This window comes from Tachyglossus aculeatus, chromosome 2 (assembly GCF_015852505.1).
Source record: "Tachyglossus aculeatus isolate mTacAcu1 chromosome 2, mTacAcu1.pri, whole genome shotgun sequence".
NCBI lineage: Eukaryota > Metazoa > Chordata > Mammalia > Monotremata > Tachyglossidae > Tachyglossus > Tachyglossus aculeatus.
The window spans coordinates 159,329,215-159,344,570 of record NC_052067.1 but is presented as its reverse complement, the minus strand read 5'-3'; positions in this window follow the sequence as shown (position 1 = coordinate 159,344,570).

Sequence of the window (15,356 nt, the reverse complement as noted above, 5' to 3'; positions counted from 1 at the left end):
GTCCCCTCCCAATCCGTGGCTCAGGGGAAAGAGGACGGGCTTTGGAGTCAGAGGTCATGGGTTCAAATCTTGGCTCCACCAGTTGTCAGCTGTGTGACTTTGGGCAAGTCACTTAACTTCTCTGGGCCCCAGTTACCTCATCTGTAAAATGGGAATTAAGACTGTGAGCCCCCTCTGGGACAACCTGATCACCTAGTAACCTCCCCAGTGCTTAGAAAAGTGCTTTGCACATAGTAAGCACCTAATAAATGCCATCATTATTATTATTATTGGTGCTTACAGTGCACAGAGCACTGCACTAATTGCTTGGGAGAGCACAATATAACAGAGTCGGGAAACATGTTCTCTGCCCACAGTGAGTATACAGTCTAGAGGGGGATACAGATGTTAATATGAATAAATAAATTACGGTTATGCTGAGGGAGGAAGGAATAAAGAGTACAAATCCAAGTGTAAGGGCAATGTTGAAAGGAGAAGGTGAAGAGAAAATGAAGGCTTAATCAAAGAAAACCTTTCGGAGGAAATGTGGTTTTCATAAAGCTTTGAAGTAGGGGAGAGCGATCGTCTGTCAGATATGAAAAGGGAGGATGTTCCAGGCCAGAGGCTGGACGGGGGCAAGACATCAGTGGTGAGAAAGATGAGATGAGGTACAGTGAGTAGGTTGCATTTGAGGAGCAAAGTGTGTGAGCTGCGTTGGATAAGAAAACCAGCGAGGTAAGGTAGGAGGGAGCAAGGTGATTGAGTGTTTCAGAGTCTATGCTAAGGTTCTTTTGTTTGACGCAGAGGTGGTTGGGTAACCACAGGAGGTTCTTGAGAGTGGGGCAAAATGGACTGAATGGTTTTGTAAAAAAATGATCCAGCCGCAGAGCTAAATTTGGACTGGAGTAGGGAGGGATAGGAAGCAGGTTGGTCAGCAAGGAGGCTGTTGTAGTAATCAAGGCCAGATGGGACAAATTCTTGTATTAACATGATAGCAGTTTGGATGGAGAGGTAAGGGTGAATTTTAGCGATTTTCTGAATGTTGAACCAAAATGATTTGGTGACAGATTGAATAAGTGGGTTGATTGAGTTGAGGATAACATGGTTATGGGCTCTTGAGACAGAGGAATGGTGGTGCTGTTTACAGTGACAGGGAGGTCATGGGGAGGACAGGGATCATGTGGGAAGCTAAGAAGTTCTGTTCTAGACATGGTAAGTTTGAGGTGTCGGCCGCACACCAGGTCCTGAAAGCAGGAAGGTGTCGGCCGCACACCAGGTCCTGAAGGCAGGAGAAAATGCGAGACTGCTGAGAGGGAGAACAGGGCTGGCGATGTAGATGGGGGAATCATCCCCATAGAAATGGTAGTTGAAGCCATGGAAGTGAATTAGTTCTCTAAAGGAGTTGATGTAGATGAAGGACACAAGGTTCCCAGAGTGAGCCCTTTAGGGGATGGGAGGCACAGAAGGAGCCTGTGAAAGAGACTGGGGTTGAGCAGTCAGAGAGATAGGAGGTTAACCAGGAGAGGACAGTGCCAGAGAAGCCAGAGTTGGTTAATATTTCCAAAAGGGTATGATCAACACAGTCCAAGGCAGTTGAGCAGTCAGGGGACCGTCTCGTACCCCTAATGACCGGGTCACTTACATTATTGATAACATGGAAAGCATGAAGTTATGAGCTCCCTAAAATCTCCCCTTCCTCTCCAGTCACTGCCTCCTCCTGTCCTGTCTTCAACTCCCTGATCTTTCCCAGCAGTACCTCAAGAGATCTCCCAACTCTTCTCAAATGAAACATTGTCCACCGGTGCCTCTGATGCTACCTCTTTGCCCATTATGTAAACATTTGCCCCCTCCCTTCTTCCCTCCCTGACCACCATGTTCAACTGTTCACTTTTTAATGACTTTTTACCCACAATTTTAAATCAGGCCAATATATCCCCTCTCCTAAGAACCCTCCCTTGACCCCTCGACGCCCTCAAGTTATCATCCCTTTTCCCTCTTACCATTTCTCTCCATATTCCTCAAGCAGGTTCTCTACACCCACTGCCCCCACTTCCTCTCCTCCAGTTCTCTTCTTGACCCTATCCAATCTGAGTTATGCCCCCTCCATGACACTGAAATTGCCCTCAGAAGGTCACCAATGACCTCCATCTTGGAGAATCCAACATCCTCTATTCCATCCTAATCCTACCTCCATCCCTCAGCTACTTTTCAAATTGCCAACTACCCTCTTCTGAAACATCATCCAACCTCAGGTTCACTGACACTGTCCTCCCCTAGCTCTTCTGTCATCTCCTTCTCAGTCTCCTTCACAGGTGACTCTGCCACACACCCTCTAACATTGGGAGCTTCTCAAGGCTCAGTTCTGGATCCCCTTCCATTTTCCATCTTCACCCACACCGGTGGATAATTCATTTGCTCCCACGGCTTCCACTACAATTTTTTCACAGATGATTCCCAAATATACACCTCTCCAGCCCTGTCCCCTCACATCTCAAATTTTCTGCTGCCTTCAAGACATCTTTACTTGGATGTTATGCTGACCCCTCAAATTTAACATCTCTAAAATACAACACCTCATCTTCCTGCCCAAACCCTGTCCTCCCCTTGTCTTTCCCATAACTGTAAATAACATCACTATCATCCCTGTCTCGCAAATCCTTAACCTTCTCATTATCCTCATCTCTCTCAAGCAACGTGGCTTAGCGGAAAGAGCATGGGCTTGGAGTCAGGGGAGGTGAGTTCTAATTCCAGCTCTGCTACTTGTCTGCTGCATGACCTTGGGCAAACACTTAACTTCTTTGTGCCTCAGTTACCTCATCTGTAAAATGGGGATTAATACTGAGCCCCACATGGGACAACCTGATTACCTTGTATCTACCTCAGTGCCTACAAGAGTGCTTGGCACATAGTAAGCACTTAACAAATACCATCATTATTATTCAACCCACACATTCAATCTGTCGACAAGTCCTTTCTGCTCTACCTTCACAACATCATATTCACCCTTTTCTCTCCATCCAATTGCGATGATACTGATCCAAACACTTAACCTATCCTACCTTGACTACTGGTACAGCCTCCTCACTGACCTCCCTGCCTCCTGTCTCTCCCTAACCCAGTACTTACGTCACTCTGCTGCCCAAATCATTTTTCTAAAAAAAGTTTAATTCAGATTTCCCCACTCCTCAAAACCTCCAATTGTTGCCCATCCACCTCCGCCTCAAACAGAAACCCCCCCATCAGTTTTAAAGCACTCAGTCAACTCACTTTCTCCTCTTTCTCACTTACGTCCTGCAACCCAGCCTGCATGCTTCACTCTTCCAACACCAACCTACTCACTGTGCCTCGATATCATCTATCTCACTGCCACCCACATAATAATAATGACATTTATTAATAAAAATAATAATGATGGCACTTATTAAGCACTTACTATGTGCAAAGCACTGTTCTAAGCGCTGGGGAGGTTACAAGGTGATCAGGTTGTCCCACGGGGGGCTCACAGGCTTAATCCCCATTTTACAGATGAGGTAACTGAGGCCCAGAGAAGTGAAGTGACTTGCCCAAGGTCACACAGCTGACAAGTGGTGGAGCCAGGATTTGAACCCATGACCTCTGACTCCAAAGCCCGGGCTCTTTCTACTGAGCCACGCTGCTTCCCTTCCCCCCACGCCCCCCCCATCACCTGAAACTCCCTTACCCTTCCTATGCAACAGACTACCACTCTGCCCACCTTCAAAGCCTACTAAATCACATCTCCTTCAAGTAATCCCATCTGGATTACTGCATCAGCCTCCTCTCCGATCTCCCATCCTCGTGTCTCTCCCCACTTCAATCCTTACTTCACGCCCTGACCGGATTGTCTTTGTCCAGAAACGCTCTGGGCATGTTACTCCCCTCCTCAAAAATCTCCAGTGGCTACCAATCAATCTGCGCGTAAGGCAGAAACTCCTCACCCTGGGCTTCAAGGCTGTCCATCACCTCGCCCCCTCCTACCTCACCTCCCTTCTCTCCTTCTCCAGCCCAACCCGCACCCTCCGCTCCTCTGCCGCTAATCTCCTCACGGTGCCTCGTTCTCGCCTGTCCCGCCATCGACCCCCGGCCCACGTCATCCCCCGGGCCTGGAATGCCCTCCCTCTGCCCATCCGCCAAGCTAGCTCTCTTTCTCCCTTCAAGGCCCTACTGAGAGCTCACCTCCTCCAGGAGGCCTTCCCAGACTGAGCTCCCTCCTTCCTCTCCCCCTCCTCCCCCTTTCCATCCCCCCACCTTACCTCCTTCCCTTCCCCACAGCACCTGTATATATGTATATATGTTTGTACATATTTATTACTCTATTTATTTATTTTACTTGTATTTATCTATTCTATTTATTTTGTTTTGTTAGTATGTTTGGTTTTGTTCTCTGTCTCCCCCTTCTAGACTGTGAGCCCGCTGTTGGGTAGGGACTGTCTCTATATGTTGCCAACTTGTACTTCCCAAGCGCTTAGTACAGTGCTCTGCACACAGTAAGCGCTCAATAAATACGATTGATTGATTGATCATTTACAGCTATGACAAAGAAGAGAATAGCAAGATAGGTATATAATAACAATAATTAATAATTATGGTATTTGTTAAGCGCTATGTGCCAACCACTGTTCTAAGTGCTGGAGTAATAATAATAATGATGGCATTTGCTAAGCACTTACTATGTGCAAAGCATTGTTCTAAGCACTGGGGAGGATACAAGGTGATCAGGTTGTCCCTCGTGGGGCTCACAGTCTTAATCCCCATTTTACAGATGAGGTAACTGAGGCTCAGAGAAGTTAACTGACTTGACCAAGGTCACACAGCAGACATGTAGCCAAGTCGGCATTAGAACTCAAGACCTCTGACTCCCAAGCCCGGGCTCTTTCCACTGAGCCATGCTGTTTCAAGGTAATCAGGTTGTCATTCATTCATTCAATCGTATTTATTGAGCGCTTACTGCGTGTAAAGCACTGTACTAAGTGCTTGGGAAGTACAAGCTAGCAACATATAGAGACGGTCCCTACCCAACAACGGGCTCACAGTCTAGAGGGGGAGACAGACAACAAAACAAAACATATTAACAAAATAAAATAGAATCGCAAATATGCACAAGTAAAACAGAGTAATAAATCTGTACGAACATATAGACAGGTGCTGTCGGGAGGGGAAGGAGATAGGGTGGGGGGATGGAATGGGGGAGAGGAAGGAGGGGGCTCAGTGTGGGAAGGCTTCCTGGAGGAGGTGAGCTCTCAGTAGGGCTTTGAAGGGAGGAAGAGAGCTAGCTTGGCGGATGGGCGGAAGGAGGGCATTCCAGGCCAAGGGTCGACGGTGGGACGGGCAAGAACGAGGCACAGTGAGGAGATTAGCGGCAGAGGAGCGGAGGGTGCGGGCTGGGCTGGAGAAGGAGAGAAGGGAGGTGAGGTAGGAGGGGGCAAGGTGATGGAGACCTCACGTTATCCCACGTGGGCCTCACAGTCTTCATCCCCATTTTACAGATGAGGTAACTGAGGCACAGAGAAGTTAAGTGACTTGCCCGAAGTCGCACAGCTGATAAGTGGAGGAGCCGGAATTAGAACCAAGACCTCTGACTCCCAAGCCTGTGCTCTCACCACTAGGCCATGCTGGGAATCAGGATTTAAATAGTAGATTATGTCATTCTATATATTCAGTAATGCCATGAGGGGTTGTGAGTACACTAGTGTGTAGGTCCTGAGGTGGGAATTGGGAGGAAACAATGTGTAGAGAAGAAATATTCATCCAGGAAATCCTCCTGCAGGATGTGAAGCTGAGAGGGAGCAAGCCCAGTGGAAAGGAAATGTCATGGGAGTCAGAGAACCTGGGTTCTAATTCTGACTCTGCCATTTGCCTGCTGTGCGACCTTAACCAAGTCATTTTACTTCTCTGGGCCTCAGTTTACCCATCCTTAAGACGGGGATTAAATACCTGTTCTCCCTCCTACTTAGACTGTGAGCCTCATGTGAGTCAGGGACTATATCCCACCTGTTCAACTTGTTATCTACCCCAGTGCTTAGAACAGTCCTTGATACATAGTAAGCACTTAACAAATTCTAAAAAAAGTAGGGTTTGGAAAGACTGCGATCTGCGGGGAGGTTGTTAAAGGTAAGACAAAGAGAGTGAGTGTGAGGTTGGAATCTGGAGACATGAAGCAAGGAACAGTGAGTAGGCAAAGGATTCCCTGCTCTTCCCTTTCTTCCCTACTCCCTCAATCAATCAATTAAATTTATTGAGCACTTAAAGTGTGCAGAGCACTGGACTAAGTCCTTGGGAAAGTTCAGTACAACAGAGTTGGTCGATGTGATCCCACCCCACAAGGCATTTACTTTCTTCTCTTATCCCCTCTCCCTCCCGCACCATCACTGGTATCAATGGCTATTGTTTGGAAACAGCCAGATGCTGTCATAAATTGTATAGCTCTTTGGGCACAAACTGCTCAAAGGTTCATTTTATTTGGCTTTTCTGCAAGAAGCAGCCAGGCCTAGTGGATAGAGCACAGGCTTGGGAGCCAGATGAACCTGGGTTCTAATCCCGGTTCAGCTATCGGTCTGCTGAGTGGCCTTGGCCAAGTCGCTTAACTTCTCCGGGCCTCAGTTACCTTATCTGTAAAATGAGGACTGAGACTGTCTCATGTAGGACGCAGACTTTACCCACCCTGATTAGATTATATCTTGTCTCACGCCATTGAGTTGTCTCCGATCCATAGCGATGCCCTTGACACATAATAATAATAATAATAATGACATTTATTAAGCACTTACTATGTGAAAAGCACTGTTCTAAGCGCTGGGGAGGTTACAAGGTGATCAGGTGGGGCTCGCAGTCTTAATCTCCATTTTACAGATGAGGTAACAGAAGCCCAGTGGAGCTAAGTGACTTGCCTAAAGTCACACAGCTGACGGTTGGTGGAGCCAGGATTTGAACCCCTGACCTCTGATTCCAAAGCCTGGACTCTTTCCACTGAGCCATGCTGCTTCTCATCTCATCTTATCTCTCCCAGAACGCCCCCCCCTCCATCTGCAATCGTTCTGGTAGCATATCGGTAGAGTTTTCTGAGTAAAAATCCGGACGTGGTTTACCATTGCCTCCTTCCACGCGGTAAACTCGAGTCTCTGCCCGCGGCTTTCTCCCATGCTGCTGCTGCCCAGCACCAAGGAGTCTCAACTTGGAGGAGATGGCCTTCCACTCACTAGCCACTGCCTAAGCTAGGAATGCCATGGCTATGCTTCAGCTTGACTCTCCCTCCCATAATCAATCGTATTTATTGAGCACTTACTGTGTGCAGAGCACTGTACTAAGCGCTTGGGAAGTACAAGTTGGCAACCTGTAGAGACAGTCCCTACCCAACAGTGGGCTCACAGTCTAAAAGGGGGAGACAGAGAACAAAACCAAGCACACTAACAAAATAAAATCAATAGAATAGATATGTACAAGTAAAATAGAGTAATAAATATGTACAAACATATATACATATATACAGGTGCTGTGGGGAAGGGAAGGAGGTAAGATGCGGGGGATGGAGAGGGGGGCGAGGGGGAGAGGAAGGAGGGGGCTCAGTCTGGGAAGGCTTCCTGGAGGAGGTGAGCTCTCAGTAGGGCCTTGAAGGGACTGAAGACTGGTAGAGAACTGGAAACTCTTCAGGTGCGATCTTGACAGGGGAGCTTATATAATAATAATGATAGCATTTGTTAAGCGCTTACTATGTGCAAAGCACTGTTCTAAGCACTGGTGCTTAGTACAGTTCCTTGCACATAGCAAGTGCGTAGCAAACACCATAAAAAAGGTTGTTCATTCATTCATTCATTCAATTGTATTTATTGAGCGCTTACTGTGTGCAGAGCACTGTACTAAGCGCTTGGGAAGTACAAGTTGGCAATATATAGTTGGTCCCGACACAACAGTGGGCTCACAGTCGAGAAGGGGGAGGCAGAGGACAAAACAGAACATATTAACAAAACAAAATAAATAGAATAAATATGTACAAATAAAATAGAGTAATAAATACGTACAAACATATATACAGGTGCTGTGGGGAGGGGAAGGAGGTAAGGCGGGAGGATGGGGAGGGAGAGAAGGGGGAGAGGAAGGAGGGGGCTCAGTCTGGGAAGGCCTCCTGGAGGAGGTGAGCTCTCAGTAGGTTGTTGTTTCCTGAGCAGCATAACATTGCTTCCAAGGGTCTTTCATAAATGAGAGCACTAATTTCATTTCATAAACACAACAGAGGAACTTCATTCTTTGTATTCATTTTATTGTAATAACCTAATATAGATTCTTTCTAGTGGTTATATAAATATATATTGATAAACCAACCATCTTAGACAGAAATCCAGACCTGGAATATGAATCAATAAACTACAAGAAATAAATATTCAGCGAAATGCAAGTTGAGTGCACACAGGTTTGTACAGTATTAAAAATACCTAATGCTAATAAGGTGATATATTTATTATGATAAAAAGATGAATGTCAGCAGATAGAGGCATTTACTCTCAAGGTCAACATTTTGGAAAATAAGTAGCACCTTTAGTTAGTCTAATGATTGTCAAAAATACTTGTCAGTAAATTTAAATTATACATTGCAGGAGGGCACACAAAAATACAATAATACTTTTGCAAGTATTATCAAGCACTGATGCTGCATATTTAAACATTTGCATAGCAATTTGAGCCCCAGGATGCTGCATAGGGATTTTTAAAGCACAGAATGGACTGAAAAGTTTTAGAATTGCTTAAGATGTTTCCCCATACTACATTGAAAATTTGCTTTTCACCCTTCCCCACATACATTCTGCTTGCATTAGAGAATGCAACAGATACTGTTTTCTGCATCCCTGAAAGCATATTCAAAGCTACATTCAGAAAAGTATGAATCGAGCAGTCCATTTGCCTTAAACATTTATATACAGTAAACCTGAATGCCTACACTAATGTATGTTTTCTAAAAATCTCAGTTACAGCTTTATAACATTGTAAATGGAAAAAATGTGCAGCTTAGTAAACAGTACTTCATAATGTTGCTCAAGAAATATAACTAGAATTAAGATATTTATTCAGTTTAGGCCACACTGGACAGAATAGGCATGACAAGATCAATGACTTATTGTAGTGCTGTAATTATTATAAACAAACTAGTACTATGTTTAGTTAAATAATAAAATATGCTGTTGTACCAAAAACTGTAGATTCTTTCAATTTTGAGCTAATTTATTTCAGGCATTTTCTTTACCACATGCAGAACCTACTATGTACATATCAAAAAAAAATCTATAAACAATTAAAAAAAATTCCAGATACACAAACAAGGAATCAAAATATATTCAGCTGTAGGAAGACTGAAAATGAAACATTAACTTTATTTTTTGCACATAACAATCGACAGTCAGAGGGATTAGAGTCTATTAAGGTCATTTGTTTGGAAAGTGCAGCCATGATTTAGGAGACATTAAATACAAGGAAAACGTGCAAAAATATCCATTGCATTCCAGTGTCAAAATGAACACTTCTGCATCTGCTGTTCTTGAACAATCTACTGCTTAGGAGTGACCAAAGGCTAAGAAGCAGTATCCACATGGAATCACTAAGCTCTTGCCTGCATTGTGCCAAAGATATTTCCCGAAATTAATAAACAGTGTAGAAGGGTGGAAGCTTCAGTTTCCGCATCTAAGAATTTGATACTCCTTTTAACCGCCGTTACTTGGTTTAAACTCCTAGTCATGGAAATCCATTTGGCAAAAGCTTCTCACCGAAAAATAATCTTCATTTAGCCATATAGTAAAATGACCACAGTGAAATGATAGATAAAAGAGGAATATTCCCCTGAGCAACCACCAACCCTCTGGTATCTCTTCTCTTTGCCTCTTGGTCAACGTTCTGTATATTAATGCCTATGTCCCCCTGTAGACAATAAGCCTGTTGTGGGCAGGGAATGTGTCTGTTTATTGTTATATTGCACTCTCCCGAGCTCTGTGTACAGTGTTCTGCACACAGTCAGCACTCAATAAATAGGAGCGAATGAGTGAATGACCCAATTAAGGTGCTCAAAATCAGATAAGGCAAAATCTGAAATGACATTTAGTCCATCATGTGGCACTGAAACAAGCTACACAGAGGAGGGGAAAATAAAACAAAAACCAGACATACTGGACTGATTGAAACAGAAGCTGTGGAAGACTGTGTTCTGTACAGTCTTGACTTCACAGACACACAGGATGCTTAAATTTAGTGCCACCTTTGGGTTTTTTTTTACCTATTAGGACTGATCGGATAACACACGCATGTCATCTCCATTGAAAGATCATCTTATTGAAACCAGTAACACTGACAGACATCAATTTGCCACAGATGTGTTAAGATGAATAAAGAGCATTCAAAACCAAACAACATCTCACCCCCATCACTCATCTGGTCTGTCTTCTGGTTGGAAGGGGAAACGGAAGGGAGGAAGAAATGGACAGGAGAGGTCTGAAAAGAAGATTCTTTATAGGGAAAGATGGATGCAAGTTTAAAGAAACAACCTGGCACATAGTAAGCACTGAACAAGAAGAATAAACAAAAATACCAGGAACAGCTGACATTCCACAGTGGCTTCCCCTTCACAGAACTCCTGCTTTGCTCCTAACTGCTGAGGATTCTGCACCTTGTAAGAGATTCATCAATCTACCAAGGGGTTTGCAGCTGCAGATGTGTTCTCAGTGCTATTCTTAGCTCTTCACATGATAGGAATTAGTGCTGTATCTCTTAGAGTCTTTTTTTCTAAAATATCAAGAAATTCTTGGCACAGAAAAATCTTATCAAGTCCTGCTCAGCTCATAAGTATTAAATAAAGGAAGATGACCAGCATTGTCCTGAAATAAGTTGAATAGCGCACAAGTAAAAAAGTCATTTTATTGGAGCAGATCAATTGCATTTCATAGGTACAGCATTTCACATGTAATGTGGTAATAGGAGAGTACCCATTAAATGGCTTTTGGTATTTCTAAAACATATACTTAAGTGCAAGTGGTTTAAAGGCTAAGAGGATACCGCTTCTGCATATGATAGTGTAGATAGACATTCTTTAATTAGTACACACCTATTTTCTTGAGTTTGCTTTTGAATGAAATCCACCCTAACTGCAAATTACGAAAAACAGAATTTTTGGTTTATGTTTACATTAATGCACATGATGATGTACTCAGGGCTTCTGTTTCCAAATGCTGCAAGCTGGCGATACTGTTTCTGCTCTTTTCCATCCAATTAACATGGCGCCAAAAGAGCCCTTAATTTTTCAACTGCTCCCAGCACCAACTTTTTGTGGGGTCTGGGGAAGGAGACAGAGCATAATAGAGTAAGAATGGATTTGAAATTAAGGTCTCAAGGTTGCAATTCTTGGTGAAGAATTGTGTGAGTGTAATACACTCTGAGAAGTAAAGTATTCATCCAGGGGAGGTAACTTTCCTCTTTAGTGTCACCAAGGACTCAACAAATCAGGATACAACTCACCACCATGAAACAGCAACTCCCCCTCAACTTCCAGAATCTATTTTATTACTCCCTGATCATCACAAAATTATGGAAGCAACACTTTGGTTGACTTACCCTTTTCCTACCGAATCCCCAATTTTCCCTGTTTCTACAGGGATGGAAAAGGAGACAATGGAAAAAACAAAGTTCAGTCCATTTGAAATGCAGGCCATGCACAAGTGGAAAGATTGGAAGCCCCATTTTCACCCAAAATGCACCCAATGGGGAAAAGCTATCTTAGAATGGAGACATATAAAAATATATCAAATCAGTATAAAATGTCTGCAGCGAGAAGCAAATGCTTTCAAAAGGCATTAGCCACTTAAATGACCGTGCGCAAGTGTTTTGGTTTCATTTTCTTAAAGCAGCAACCGATAATAAAAATGTTTCCCTATAGCGTGCTAGAGTAGAAAAATTGTCTGGCTACAGTAGTAGTAATAGTATTTATTAAGCACTTACTGGGTATAAAGCACTACACTAAGCATTGGGAAAGAATACACAGTTGGGCATTAGGCAGGGTTTCTGGCTCCCAAGGAGCTCACAGTCTAAGAAAAGTTACTGTACAACATGTACCAGTTGGACAACTAGGTAATCATTTTTCAGGGATCTTGGCTTTAGCCTATGTGCAATAAGTGAAAAAACAGTCTTCACTAGCGATAAAAGCTTTGCTCAGCAACAGAAATGAGTGAGTCACAATACAAATAGAATTGACACTCAAATGGAAATACCGCTGGCTGGATTTGAGGAGAACATTATCACCAGAACCCGCAACCACTATGAAGACTGAAAGAAGTGCAAGCTTACTCAGGGAACCAAACCAAAAGAAAGCACTTATCAATATGTGCCCCAAGATATGACCCCCAAAAGCCAAATAGGCCTAACAGTTCATGCTAAGAAAAATACACAAGGATCAAGGGGTTCAGCAAAAATGAACAAGATGGGATACACAATCTATTATTTCCTCTAGATGCCCCAAACACCCTTTAAAAAAGGATGCTTTATTCGTTTTCCTCCTGAGATCAGCAGGGATATCAGAAGAAGGGAAGATTTATCTTTTCACCTCCCCAGCCGTATGTATGAGTTCACCCGCATCACATGCAAACTGACAAGGATGGCCCTGGGAAGCTGCTGGATTGAGATGTTTGTTCAATGGTATCAACAGCACACATTAAATTGGTACCCTGAAATGGTGGACAAAATTTCCCGGCAAAATCTTTACCTGTTGCCTTGGATCTTGCCTTATGAAATTCTCCAAATTCTCTCAGTGCCTTTATTTCCACCCTAGACTTTAATCAGGGCCTTTAGGAGAGACAGCAACTGATACTGACCATTACCGCAGTCCAGTACGTTGCTGCTTACATTGTATGCTCACTGCTCAAAGTCTGAGAAGTGATACAGAGTCTAAATAAAGGGAGCTAAAGTCAAATAAACCCTGCAGGTTGCATGAACCAGGAACTACCTGATCGAAAGATAATTGTCTAAAATTCATAGTGGACATGGTGGAAAATCTAAGCTCAGCTTTTTGAAGTTGTTTTAGTAAACTTGGGCAATCGGACAGTATGATTTTCCAGGTGATTTGAGTTTAGTTGCTGTATTTTCAATGATTCCTCATGCAGTCTTCTGAAAGGTAATGATCTTCCAAAGTATCTTGTACTGCCCAAGCACTTAGTACAGTGCTCTGCACACAGTAAGCGCTCAATGAAAGAAACTTAGGGATTTGGAGAATTAGGCTGTTTGGGCATGGGTCTAATTAACTCAAATAATGTTAGAAATACTCTGATTTATAAGCAAAAACTGGACAGCAAAGAGTTTATGAATTTGAAACTGTCACATGCTGATTTTGGATATCATTTTGTTATTGTGAAACAATTATATTTGTAGGAACAGCTGAGGGCACACGCAGAAGATAAGCGAATTGGACCTTAAAGAAAAAGGTAATCCTGTAGTCTGAAAAACGAAACACCTATTTCAGCTGATCATTTAAGAAGTAGATCAGACGCTTACTTCTTTGGATCAACCAAGTATTCCAATGCAGATTCAGATTCTTAGATAGAGACTTGCAAAGTCCATGACTCAAGTGTAAGTGTGGAGTGGGTGTATTATTGTATTATGCATTATTGTACATATTTACTATTCAATTTATTTTATCTTGTACATATTTACTATTTTACAATTCTATTTATTTTATTTTGTTAATATGTTTTGTTTTGTTGTCTGTCTCCCCCTTCTAGACTGTGAGCCCGCTGTTGGGTAGGGACCACCTCTATATGTTGCCAACTTGTACTTCCCAAGCTATTAGTACAGTGCTATGCACACAGTTAGCGCTCAATAAATACGATTGAATGAATGAATGAAGTGTAAAAAGGAAAACTTTCTAACTACAAATAAAGATGAACTGATATGAGGGAAAGGATTAAACTAGGCATATTGCAGTGCCAGCTCTCAACTGCATTTTACAACTTGGTTCAAGTATGCATTTTGTAATGTCCATCTGACGCCCATCTTTCTATTACATACGTTTTGTGATTCCTCTTACACTGCACCCATAGACACTAGTTTCTGCCTAACAGCTTTTGGTTTTCAAATCAGGATTCCAACAGGTCCATTTATTTTGTGACTTTCAAGAATTCTATCTTAACAGATCCCAATTTATAGGTATGACTCCTTGGATCTTCCTTGAACTCTGCAACATTTACCTTCACAATAATAGTACTAATAATGATGATAGCATTTATTAAGAGCTTACTACATGCAAAGCACTGTTCTAAGCGCCGGGGAGGTTACAAGGTGATCAGGTTGTCCCACGTGGGGCTCACAATCTTAATCCCCATTTTACAGATGAGGTAACTGAGGCCCAGAGAAGTTAAGTGACTTGCCCAAGGTCACACAGCTGACATTTGGTGGAGCTGGGATTTGAACCCATGATCTCTGACTCCAAAGCCCATACACTGAGCCACGCTGCTTCATATTACAGTATATGCTTAAACAATTGAGTCCTTCTGCCACCTCTTTGCTAATCTTGTATTTCCTCCTAGTAGAGATGACAGGGTGAGGGGGAAAGGGCTAGGGCTGTATTAACATTGTACATATTTATTACTGTTTGTACATATTTATTACTCTATTTATTTATTTATTTTACTTGTACATATCTATTCTATTTATTTTATTTTGTTAGTATGTTTGGTTTTGTTCTCTGTCTCCCCCTTTTAGACTGTGAGCCCACTTTTGGGTAGGGACTGTCTCTATATGTTGCCAACTTGTACTTCCCAAGTGCTTAGTACAGTGCTCTGCACACACTAAGCGCTCAATAAATATGATTGATTGATTGATTGATTGATTATACCAGCAGACTGATGCAGAAAAATAATATGCCACTTTCAGGCATCTGAGATTAGGGGCATCTGGAATCCAGCGTTCCACCGTATATTCATTCAGTCAGTTAATCATATTTATGAGTGTTTACTGTGTGCAGAACACTGTAATAAGCGCTTGGAAAGTACAATTCGGCAACATATAAAGTCCCCACCCAGCAATGGGCTCACAGTCTATCAGCCTTGTGGCTGGGGTATAAAGTGTGCATGACCTAGATAGAGAGGAAGAGTCCCATGATGTTGTTTGCATCTGCTCCCTATTTCAGTTCAGAACTTTCCATGCAGGGAAGTACAGTGCTGTTGGCAGTCCTGGAGGTGGGCAATGCTGTGTGACCTCGGGCTAGTCACTCAACCTCTCACTTTCCTCACCCAAAAATGAGGAGTCAGTGCCTGTTCCCCCTCTTAGAATGTGAGTTGTACTTGGGACGGGGTCTGTGGCTGATTTTAGCTTGTATCTACAACAGAACATAGTACTGTGCT